This window comes from Asparagus officinalis, chromosome 9 (genome assembly GCF_001876935.1).
Source record: "Asparagus officinalis chromosome 9, Aspof.V1, whole genome shotgun sequence".
NCBI lineage: Eukaryota > Viridiplantae > Streptophyta > Magnoliopsida > Asparagales > Asparagaceae > Asparagus > Asparagus officinalis.
Genome location: NC_033802.1, coordinates 48,046,961 through 48,060,024, shown reverse-complemented (window position 1 = coordinate 48,060,024; position 13,064 = coordinate 48,046,961). Strand labels below are relative to the sequence as shown.

The 13,064-nt window shown below is 36.3% G+C and overlaps 1 long non-coding RNA gene across 1 annotated transcript; it reads left to right on the top strand.

The window, feature by feature from the left end:
* On the top strand, nt 1,247-2,037 carry LOC109824072. The gene is made up of 2 exons (XR_002242552.1): nt 1,247-1,533; nt 1,667-2,037. It is a non-coding gene; the product is annotated as an uncharacterized LOC109824072 (long non-coding RNA).

Genomic DNA, 13,064 nt, shown 5'->3' with positions numbered 1-13,064 from the left:
AAGTGCAACTCCTCTAAAATCACAGATTCACAGATTCACAGATTCACAAGGATATAAAGTTCAAAAGGAAAACTATAAAGATGTTGAAAGAGACTGATAATGTACAGATTCACAGATTCACAGTCATTAATAGGCAAGCATGGTTACTTTCTACTAACTAGAATGATTACAACTCCTCTAAAATCAAATCAAATCATAAAAATCTTCAAATGGGTTTCTCTCGTATAACAGATTCACAGTCCTAGACCTAGTAAAACAATAGCAAATTTAAGGAACTATTTACCCACATTTCTGAAAACAAACCTCAATGCATGTCGAAAATAACTAATAAGGCCCAAAATAGGGAAATAAGCAAGAAAAATACAAATACATGTAATAAAAGTATAAAACACGAAATTACCATATGGGTTTAGGGTTTTGAAATGAAAACCTTTCGAAATTACGAGAAGGGTTTTGAAATGAAATGAAACCCATTCGAAATTACAAATGAGGAGAAAAGGGTTTTGAAATGAAACAAGACCTTTATTTGCTCCAAGCCTCCAAATGTCGAGCCCTTCGTCGGGAATTGAGCGGAGATTGAGAAATTTTTAGCGAAGAAAAAAATGGGGTTTCAGAAGGGGAGAGGACTCAGAGGAGAGTGTGGTGGTGCGGCGCCTGGTGATTTCCTGAGACTGAGAGTGAGAGTGGGAGGCTGAGACTGAGAGAGATTAGATTAGGTTTACAAAAAATTGAAGGTTGAGATTTATTTCCCTAAATCTATGGTTGAGATTTAAGGATATATATCTATTATATATATATAATAATTTAATATAGTATAAGTTGGTAGGTACAATATACCACGGTAGAGGAAAATTGTGTACCACCTACCATACCATATTTTGAAGCTGGTACGGTATACTGTACCGTGTACCGATTTGATGGTATACCAACATATTTGGTACGGTTGGTATATGAATTGGTTGGAATGAAATTGTGTACCATTGCTAGCCCTATACTAATCTATTAGATGCGCTGTAGCTTAGAAATAGTGGTCACCCCAATAACTTAAGTATCTAGATAAACTTAGCAAGGCAAAATGGGCTTGGGCTAAATTGGCCGATTTAAAAGATATTTGGGCAAAACTTCAAAGTTTCTCCTACCCGAAACCCGTGAGCGAACATTCTCGAGAAACCCTAGTCCTATCTTCTTCCCTCTATATAAACTCCACGGTCCCCAGCTTCGTCCTCATCTCTGCACCTCAGCCAAAATTCTGAAATCTCTTCCTGTGACCAGCGAGATCGACCGTCATCAATCGCGTACCGAGCGGGTCCTCGATCCCTCATCGGATCTCGCTCTTGTCAAGATCCGATACAGATCTCCCATATCACCCCTAAATTTTTTGTTTCTTTATTTTTAAATGCCAGGTTTCTGAAATTAGCTGGTGATGTAGTGTGGAGAATTTCTAGGGGGTTTCTCCATCACCTCCCAAGCCCAGCTATATCAAAAATCGGCCTTACATTCTTAACGGGTGTTATCGTTTCGGATCTTAACCCGGTATCGCCCATGTGCCCCGGCTCTGACATTATTATTATTATTATTATTATTATTATTATTTATTTTCAATTTTTTTCCCTTTAAGAATCCAGTCATAGTCAGGTATCTGACGATGATCTAATGGCTGATACAGTTACATGACTCTGGAATACCAACGGAGGAGCCTATTCGTTATCACGTGCCTCTTTCTTCATGATGTCACGTGCTACATCTAGGCTCTACATTTATCGTGTATTTTTTACAAATAATCATACAGAATTTATTTTATCCAGCCAAGTATCACTTTGTCGGTAGGATGGCGATCCGATGGATGATGCGGTTTCGTGGCTGGAAAAATCAAAATGGGTCTAGTTTTTAATAACTCGTGGCTCAAATTTTGTTTATGTTGACGCGTGTTGCGTCCGGGCTCGATATTTGATTATATAGATTAAAAGTTTGGGATTAATGTTTCAGTATGGTTAAGTGAGTAATTTTGTTAAATAAAAAGTGTTTTGATTTGTGATATTTGGGAAATCGGAGGGCGAAGTGACGATGAAGTTCATGGTCTGTCAATCCACTGATTGATTATTATGTGATGTTATTCATGAATCCCGACAGGTTCTGATCGCTATTCCTTTTCTTCCTCATGAGTTTTGATTTTCCTTTTTTTTATGATTTCAATTTGAAAATTTTATTATGGCATTGTTGTTACGGATTTATCTTTTATGGTGAAATGCTATGTTTTTTATATAGGTCCTGCATTTGTTCTTTATATTTTTAACTCTCATTTTAAAAGATGAAATTTTTATTTTTATTTTTATAAAAAGTTCTAGTCTAACTGTTCTTCATTTTTAACTGTCATTTTAAAAGATGAAATTGTTATTTTTTTTTAAAAGTTCATGAATCTGGGCTGGCTGAACAGTCGGCGTGTTCATCAGTTCATGCCAGGATAAGGAGCAAAACGATGAATATCCGTGTGAGGAAAGAGCATATCCAACGTAGCTCTAAAATGACCCCAAAACTCAAATTGACGCCAATTCTTTCCTCCAACCAATTGGGAAACTGAGCCCTATTTTAAAGGGTGCAATACTGTATATATGAGGAAAAAAATTTCTCCGAGTTTGTTCTTAAAATTTGTTATAACAAATTAAATATTCCAATCATATCTTATTTTATCCATCATATTTATCATTTTATTCTATTTTTTTATTAAGAAATACTTTTTATTACTTTTTAAATAATTATTATAAAAATATTACACATGTGATGATGACAAGCGGGCAACAAGTTGCGTCGCTAATCCTTTCTGAATTGTAAAACCTAACCTACGAAACACATATTCAGCGGACCCTGCTGTCGCCACATTCTTATTCGTGAATTTCTGAACCCTCCTGAGGAACTGCACCGTATCAGCTGCAAGGAAACCAAACGTGTTGAAAGCGAACGGGATGAAGCTGTGGTTTTATTCTATTTAGGTTTTTTTATTTTTTTTGTTATTGTTTTTTATATTTATATTAATAATATATATTATTTTATATTAACTATTATAATGAAATTATGGGTATAAAATAATTAAAATAAAATTCAAAAAGGAAAAAAATAGATAATTTATTCCAAATCAAAAAGAAAAAAATAGATAATTTATTCCAAATCAAAAATAAAAAATAGATAATTTGATCCAAACATTTAAAATTCCATAATACAAGAACCAAATGAAGAAATAAGAAAAACTTACATTTAGATAAAAAATTACAATATAAAAATTAGGACATAAAAAAAATTACACATAAATTAGGACATATTGCAATATATTAAAATTAAAAAAAATAGAACATTGAACATAAACTAAAATAACATTTGAGTATCCTAGGAAATTATCATTAGAAGGACAAAGATGTTCTAAATATTGGGCAAAAGTATTAGAACCGGTATTTTTTAGATTCTTCACCTTGTTTAGTTCTTTTATGCATAATTCTTGATTGTTTTTTATAAGAAATTCATGTAGTTTTGGATCAGTTACTTGTGTTAAATCTTTCAGTAAAATTAAATTTTTTCTCGTTATTCATCCACGTCCACTTTTTGCAGCAGTTTGAGCTCATAACATTTGGATTTTATAATTTAGTTGCCTATCATCATTACTTTTTTCCATCATTGCAACAAATTTTTGATCATCTTATTTAATATACTCCATAAACGTAGAACTTTCTTCATCATTTCTCTTTTTAAATTTTGCTTTCCTTAATTGAATGAAGCCAATCTAGGAGATGCTTGTGTAGGAGACTCTGAATCGGGAGAGTACTCTGATTGTGATGATGCAAAGTTACCATTTTGCATATGTCCCACTTGAATCCTGTATTAACATTCGCAAATTTTTCGATATAATTTCAAGATAGGCCATACATCATCCAATTTGAATCCTTTCTTATAATTGTTATCCTAAGCAAACAACACTTTAGTCCGATCGAACTGCAAAATGATATAAATGTATAAAGTTAAATTTCAATCATAAATTAAATCTCAAAAATATATGTAACAAATAACATTTACAATATCTTGTTCAGAAGCATCGTTTGGATTTAAATTTTCAACATGTCTTACATGTCCCCTCAACTTGCCAATTGCAGTTAGGAGAGTTTGCATTCGACATTGCAAAGATCTTCTGGGTCGTACTTGAGTGATAAAAGTAGGCATTGAGCTATGATAATCACTCTCAACTCGAGACCAAATTTGATTCTTAGATTGGTTTATATCTATAATCGAATTTTGAGAAATGTCAAGATATACATGACAGAGGTGTGAGTCTTCAGCATTTGTGTATGAAGAACTTCGTTGATTTAAAGCCATCTATAACACAAAAAAATGTAGTAATATGTTACTCATAGATGAAAAATGAAAGTGACATCATTTCAATGAACAAACAATTTTTAACTTCCAACACTTCATGACAACATTTTAAGGAAAATATACATCAATGACAACATTTCAACTTCCAACACTTCATGACAACATTTCAACTTCTAACACTTCATGACAACATTTCAACTTCCAACACTTATCATTTATATTTTCATCTATTATAAAAGCTCATATTGATGAGTTTGCTAAAATCATAATATAAATGATTTGTCATCATTATTTTCTGATAATGAAATTGAAGATGAACAATTGATAGATGATATTGAAATGATTGATGCAAAAAGGGAAGTAGTGTTTTGCATCAGAAACAACAACATTCTCATGGCTTACTATCTCAATCAACAAAACAACCAAGTGATATGTGGACGCTCAATTCTTGGTCATATATGGTATGTTTGGGAGTTCACTTAGGGAAGGGAAGGAAGGAGAAGGAAGAGTAAAAATTCTTCTTCCTTCCCTTCCCCTCCATTACACCCCAAATTGGGGTGTAAGAATTTAGCACAATTTTCCCCTCCATTCCTCTCCTAAATGAAACTCCTAATCAAGGTTAAAATGAAATTTCTTTTCGCTTCCCCCTCTCTACCCTCCATCCAAACAGGCTGATAGTGATCAACCGTGATCGAGAAAATGTTGATCGTAAGTTGTTCAACGACTACTTTTCTGAGAATCCACGATATAATGATTCGATGTTTTGCGGACAATTCCGAATGTCTTGAGATTTATTCCTTTGCATTGTTAATGCCATAAAAAGCTCATGACACTTACTTTATACAGCAAAGGGATGAGGTCAGTAGACTCGGAGTGTCTACGCTTCAAAAAATTACAGCTGTGTTCTAAATATTGGCATATGGTCTATCAGCGGATGCTATTGATGAATACATTAAAATAGGAGAGTCAATAGTAATCGAAAGTTTTAAGAGATTTTGTCATGTTGTTGTGTAGGTTTTTACAGAACAATATTTGAGATCGCCTAACACTAATGACATTGCCAGACTACTCTATATTGGTAAATAACGAGGTTTTCCAGGAATATTGGGCAGTCTAGATTGCATGCATTAGAAATAAAAAAATTGTCCAACGGTTTGGGCAGGCCAATATACAGGTCGTAGTGGATCCCCAACTATTATTCTAGATGCTGTAGCTGGTTATGATCTTTGGATATGACATGCATATTTTGGTTTGTCAGGTTCCTATAATGACATTAATGTTTTAGAGGCATCTCATCTTTTTGTAAAACTCGCTGAAGGTAAACATTATAACATGAGTTACTATTTAGCTGATGATATATATCCAAAAATGGTCTATTATTGTACAAACAATTCATGATCCACGTGGTCCCAAAAAAGTTGTTTGCAATGAAGTAAGAAGGATGCAGAAAAGATGTAGAACGTGCATTCGGAGTACTCCAATCTCGATTTGCAATTGTGTCAGGACCAGCACGTTTTTGAAAAAAAGAAGTATTACATGATATAATTCGTGTATTATTATGCACAATATGATAATTGATGATGAACGTGATTTTAAAATGCTACAATTGAAAATTGGAAGGAAGCGCCAGTTCCGGATGTAGAAATGGTTGTAGATGAAAATGCTCGGTTTGAAGAATTTCTGGCTCGTCATCGACAAATCAATAATAAAGAAGCTTATATTGCACTTTGAGATGCATTAATTGATCATTTGTGGGATGAATATACTAATTCAGAGACTTAGAATTTTAATAATATGGACTGTGTCTTGGTGTTTTATTTTATTTTAAATGTAATGCCTTTTATTTTTATTTTTTTGCTTGCAAGTGTGATGTTTTTTTGTGATGTTAAATGTAATCTTTAGTTGAATTTATGAAAGTAATATTTTAATTTGATTTAGCATTTAATTTTTATATTTTTATTTTATTTATAAAATATATTATTATAATTAATTATATATAATATATTATATAATTATATAATTATATAATTTGTTAAATATTTTAAATAGATAAAAATGTTAAAATGTAAGAATAATAAAAAGAATATTCTTTTTGGTGTAAAATTTGGTGTAATGGGTTAGAGATGAAATAATGATTTGGTATAAAAACTACACTAACTTGATGTAAAAACTACACAATTTTGGGTTTTTGGGTTAGAGATGCTCTAAGCAGACATAGCTAACGGTCGTGAGCTATAGGCAGGAATAAGGCTCCTCCTGACTCTCTGTTGTCCCATTGGACGATAGGAAGCCCCTACGCTCTCGTACTCACCTGGGAGTAATGATTGAAACAAAGGCGACCTCCATTGGGTTGACCGCGGGACTTCTAATTCAAAGCTATGTATTTACTGATTCGACTAAATAAAAAGAAATAAATGAAAACAAAAAAATGCAATTAAATGTTTTAAGTAGAAGACGTCGCCCACAAAGAAATGAAATCAAAAAGTATATGTCAATAACATCAATGAATGTGAGTTGGCGATATTAAATTTTAAGCGCACAAAAGCTAGTCTTTTATTCCACATAATTGAATGTCGGTGCATCACCTTCATACTGAAGTGAGTGCACGAGAATGTCGCTAATAATTTTGGACTAAAAAAGGGTAATCGCTCCAAACAAATAAAATGATCATCCAAACTTATCAAGAGTGTGAGATAAAGGTAGCCATAACGCGACAAATCGTCTATAAACGTGATAAAATATTGTTGAGCATTCCAAGAAGCTATAAGGAATGACCCACAGACATCTATGTGCATCAATTCTCAAACGCCTGTAGCCATGTTGGCATTGAATCTCCTTATGTTTGTTTGTTTCCCCTTTATCCAATTAGTGTAAATTTAAAAGTCTATAAAATCAAGGAGATCTAGAATCTCGTCTAACACAAGTCTCTTAATTCTCTGTTAGAAGATGTGACCTAATCTCTTGTGCCATAATGAAACAAAATTCTCATTAGTCAATTTTCTCTTTACACCTTGAGTATTTACTTGTAAGGTTTTATGATATGAGGTAACTATATCAAGCAAATAAGTTTATTAGCATAAGATAAAGAACTTGTATTAATCAAATTTGAATTCTGAAAAAGACTAAACTTACGATTTCTAAAAGAACAAAAGTAACCAAATTTGTCCAATACAGGAGTAGAAACCAAATTCTGTCTAAATGACGGTACAATATAAGTCTCCTTCAAATCTAAATAACAACCTAAATATCCCAATTGCCTCAACTACAACCTTCTTGCCATCGCCTACATAGATGTATTTTTCACCATCACTTACCTTTCGACTGCTCAGGAACCGTGCATAGACACACTGATGTTAGTTGTTGCAGTAAGATCTAATCATCACGTGTGTTTAGGTACCGAAGATAATTAACCTTAGAACAATAAAAATTAAAAAATATACTTTTCTTTACACACATGTGCGATAGTTGGTACAGTTCTTCTTTTTATGTCCCACAATACCTCAAAGAAACAACCATCTCCCTTATTTTCCTAGGTTAGCATAAAATAAAGAATAATACCAACCAAATTTGATTTTTGAAAAAGACTAAACTTTCTATTTCCAAAAAGAATAAAAGTAACCAAATTTATCCAATATAGAAATAAAAACCAATTTCATTTAAATGACGATAGTACTAAGTCTTTTTCAAATCCAAATAGCAATTGGACTTTAACAATAACCTAAATGTCTCAATTGCCTCAACTTCAACCTTTTTGTCATCGCCAACATAGATGTATCTTTCATCATCACTCGATTTTTAATAGCTCAGGTAACCCTACATAGACGCACTAATGTTAGTTGTTGTAGCAGAATCTAACCATCACGTTTGTCTAGGTTCGATGATAAATTAACCTCAGAACAAAAAAAATTTAAAAAGTATATCTTTCTTTGTACATGTGATAGTTGGTATAGTTCTTCTTCTTATGTCTCGTAGCCCCATAGAAGAAATAACCATCTCCATTGTTTTTCTAGGTTATCATCATAAGATAAAGAACCAGTACCGACCAAATTTGATTTCTGAAAAAGACTAAACTTGCCATTGCTAAAAGAACAAAAGTAACCAAATTTGTCCAAAACAAAAATAAAAACTAAATTTTGTCTAAATGGCAGCACAACATAAGTCTCTTTCAAATCCAAAAATAACTGGATTTCAACAATAACCTAAATGTGCCGATTGCCTCAAGTTCAACTTTCTTGCCATCACCCATAGATATGTATCTTTCACCATCACTTGTCTTTTGGTAGCTCAGGCAACCCTGCATAGACACATAGATGTTAGTTGTTGTAACAGAATCTAATCGCCGTGTGTGTCTAGGTACCAAAGATAAATTAATCTCAGAACAAAAAAAATTAAACAGTGTACCTTTCTCCGCATGTCATGCATGATAGTTGATACAGTTCTTCTTATTATGTCCTATAACCCCCCATAAGAAACAATCACCTTCATTGTTTTCTTGTGTTATGTTTTTGTGGTTGAGCTTCTGTAGCTTCTTTATCTTTTTTCTTCTTTTCTTTCCTTTGTCATTGGAAGTATTTGTTAGATAAGCACTTTCTATCTTCTCTTGCTTTAGCGTTTCCTATTCTTACACATAATGTGAGATGAGCTCATTAAGAGACCAAATCTCCTTTTGGTAGCTGTAACTCATTTTGAATTGACTGAATTATATGGGAAGAGATACAAGAACCAAATACATAAGCAAGTCCTTAGGAAGTTCAAGCTTAACTGCTTTCAGCTTTAAAGCAATGTGATGTTAAGAATTGTAATTGCTAAATAATGACATAGCCCTTTTCATTTATGTTAGGAAATATTTATAGGATCACAAGAGAATCAATTAGTTACATAAAATCCGAAACTTCCTAATTAGTTATATAATTCTTGAAACTAAAAGGGGTAAGTGATCTGTCGAGATATTAACAGAATATCATACAATAGGAAAGACTCACAGGGCGTGTCGACTAAGATCGCCTTTTGTGTCAATACAAGGGGTTTTGTCTCATTCGGTTGGGCTTTGTGTCGATTGGCTTCGAGTCGACTAGCACCGCCTTTCGAGTCAACACAGGGGGTGTCGTCTAGTCTGGTCGATTCCAATTCCTTAATATACCCCCGCAAGTTGGAGCTCCTTAAAGAGAGACCAATCTTGATTAGCAAGTTATGAAAACGCATGCAGGGTAGTGGTTTGGTGAGTGCATCAGCTAATTGGTCCGTGGAAGAGACATGAGTGACTCTTAAGATGCCTTCTTGAACTTGTTCTCGAATGAAGTGAAAGTCGAGAGCTCTTAAGATGCCTTCTTGAACTTGTTCTCGAATGAAGTGAAAGTCGAGAGCCACATGTTTCATTCGAGAATGGAAGACTGCCTTCTTGAACTTGTTCTCGAATGAAGTGAAAGTCGAGAGCCACATGTTTCATTCGAGAATGGAAGACTGGATTGGGGCAGAGATTTGTTACGCCCACATTATCACAGTAGATTATCGGCTATTATGATGATGTGAACCTAGGTTCGTTGAGAAGAGATGTGATCCATCTCAACTCGATAGTCATCGAAGCGACTGATTGGTACTCAGCTTCAGTCGAGGAGCGAGCCACTATTCATTGTTTCTTTGAACTCTAGGATATCAGGTTTCGACCAAGATATACAATGTAGGCATTGGTGGATGTGAAGTTGTCTTTGTTACCTGCACAGTCGGCATCTGAGTAGGCATGGAGAGCGAGAAGTGATTGATGATGTAACATGATGTAGTAATCAATGATGCCGCATATATATCTGAGAAGTCGCTTGGTAGTGTTCCAATGGTCTGTAGTAGGACGTGTTGGCCTTCTTGTTTTGATGATGATTTAACAAACAATTTACATCTAATATTGTTTGTCTAGTGTTTATATTTTGTTATTTATTGTAGACAAACAATAAGTTGGAGGATTGATGGAATCAAGTTTTTACGATCATATCCAATGGAGGTTGGCGGAATAGTGGAGTGAAACCTTGCTATTAAGTTAAAGATCCAATTACAAGCTTCATCCAAGTTTACCAAGTTGAGCTACAATGAAGATCAAGATCAAGCTTGTGTAACATTTAGTTTAGGAGTTTATATTATGTGTGTTAGTACTTTAAGCTCAATCATATACACATATACACATTTTGGTTTTGTATATATATAGTTATATATATACATATATGTTCTGGTTTGATAGTTTTCAAGTTTTAATATGAAATAATTTAATATAATTAGAAAACATTATTTTGTTTCATACTTATATGCATATATATGATTTCATCAATATCAATTTTATTTAGTTCAATGAAATCATGTTTTAGTGCATTATATGTGTATTTTGATAAAATACTACATTCATTGTTTATAGACTTCATAACAATAGTTTACATCTTTCTTCAAGTTTATAAAATTATTTTGTAAAGTTTCAAAATATGATTTAGGCAAAATATCAAAATTCATATGTTTACATTTCTATGTTTTGGACCTCCTTACAAAATGATGATATTTTATATTTGGGAAGTTCTTTTTTGAAAATCAGTTTTTGTAGCATGTGTATTATCATGTCTACAATCATTTTCCAAAGTTTTATATTTTTCTGAATTTAAAGAGTTCGCCATTCATTGTTTTGGTTGGGCTGTTTGCCTCTTCTGTTCTTCAAACTCCGCCGTGTAGCCGGAATCCGTCCGTAGACTCCATCGCTTAGCAGGAATTGCCCGCGGCGAGGGGCGTTGACGACGCTCGTGGCGGGCTTCTTCTTTGAGAGTAGTCAACAACGCCCTGACAGTTAGAAAGGCGTTGGGGGAAGTTGGTTGACCTGATTGAGTAGGTCGGTGGCAACTCTCATTGTGACGCCATCTTCGGCGTCAGTTGGGTTGATGAGCTTCGTGGGCTTTCCCGAGCAGCTTTCAAACCAACGAGCTGTTTCTCCTTGGTAGGAGATACTTCTTGGACTTGCGGGTCGAGGTTGATCCGCGACACGTTAGCAGTGAAAGTACTCCTCGAACTTCTGCTGGTTCGAACTCGTATTCGACCTTCTTCCCTACGACCGGGATCGAGATCCGCCGCTGCGACGCTCCTGATCTCTGGCTTCGAGATCGGCCGGCTCCCACTGTGGTCGCCAGATTGTTCTGCTGGGAAAACGTTGCTTTTCTTCATTAATGCAGATATTGTCTCTTTAGTTACAACTAAATTTCGAGTTACAAAGATCCGTGTCTTTTATAGATCTCGGTTACAATTAAATCAAAGGAAATAAAAAAATTACAACTCTCTCCAGCTGAACAAATCAGCGGAGCTTCCTGTTTTTGCGGGTCGCTCGTAAAACTTTTGGTGGGTTCTTTGCCTGCGGCCGGGAACCAGGGACCACCGCTGCCGATCTAGATCCCGCAGTCGGATCTACCACGAGTATGCGCGGTGATTATTCCATCGAAGGGAATAATAGCCGGAGGGATTAACCACCAATGGGAATAATCGCTCAGATCTTCGAGATTCTAAGACCAAGCTTAGATCTGCGGCTGTAGCCATGTAGATAGCATTCAGATCTGGTTCTTTTTCCTTCCTGAGATCCTGCCTTTTCTGACGTGGGATGGTCGCGAGGATCAGAATCTGAATTCGTGCAAGTCTTGGTCTTCAAGCCGTCGAGTTCACTCTTCAATCCGGACAGAGTGTTCGGCTCTTTTGGAAAGTTCGTACCCGAAAATAATCATCTCATAGCTAACCCAGACAGTTGGCTGCAAAAGGAATGTTCGGCCACCGCAGGCGGCCACCTCGTGTGGGCCACTGCTCGGCCTACGCTCGGGTGGCCGACACTGTGCCTAGCCACCTGGGGTGGCTCGGGCTCATTTGGCCGGATATGCCACAGGTGGCTCTGGCCCACCAGAGCCACCCCGAGGTGGCTCGGCATTGGCCGAGTCCACCTTGGGTGGCTCGCCTTGCGAGCCACGGCCGGGCCTTGGCCGAGCCACCACTCGAGGGTGGCTCGGCCGCCGAGCCACCCCGAGGTGTGCTCGGCGCCGAGCCACCCCGATGGTGGCTCGGCCTTGGCGAGCCACCCGAGCGGGCTCGGCCACCGGCACCTCAAGGTCGGCTCGGCTGAGGGCCGAGCCACCTTCGGGGTGGCTCGGCTTTGGCCGTAGGCCCCACGGGCGGTGTTTTCCGACCGTCTTTGAGTTCGTTTTCCCGATTAGTCTCGTTTGTCCGTGCTTTCGGTTTGATCTGAGACTCTGATGATGATCTGATATTGCAGTTAAGTTGGCATTCTGGATTGCAGTAAATCGTTCTGGTTCGAGTCCGAAACTGATCTTGATTTCGATCGTGATTCGTCCGAGTCCGCTCTCGGTTGGATGACTGTTGATTCCTCAATCATTTAGCTTAATTCTGCCACTTCAGGTGCGGATTCATTCGGTCGTTTCTGTGCGATTCGCTACAAGAATCTCGCGCCTCGTTGGTACGTCGGTTTTGTGCCGAGCTTATGCTAGGCGCAGACCTATAGCAATTTTATATGCCTTACACGTGGCGGTCGACAGCGAAAGTTTTTTGTTTGACTCCGGTGGTGTAAAGGTAAAAACTTCAGGTGCCGGGTCGACCGTTGTATGTCGACCGCGAACTGATACATGACAGAACAGTTTTGAAAGTTGATTTTTCTGATTTTTAAAACCCTATTTTAAAATATCAGGATTAAT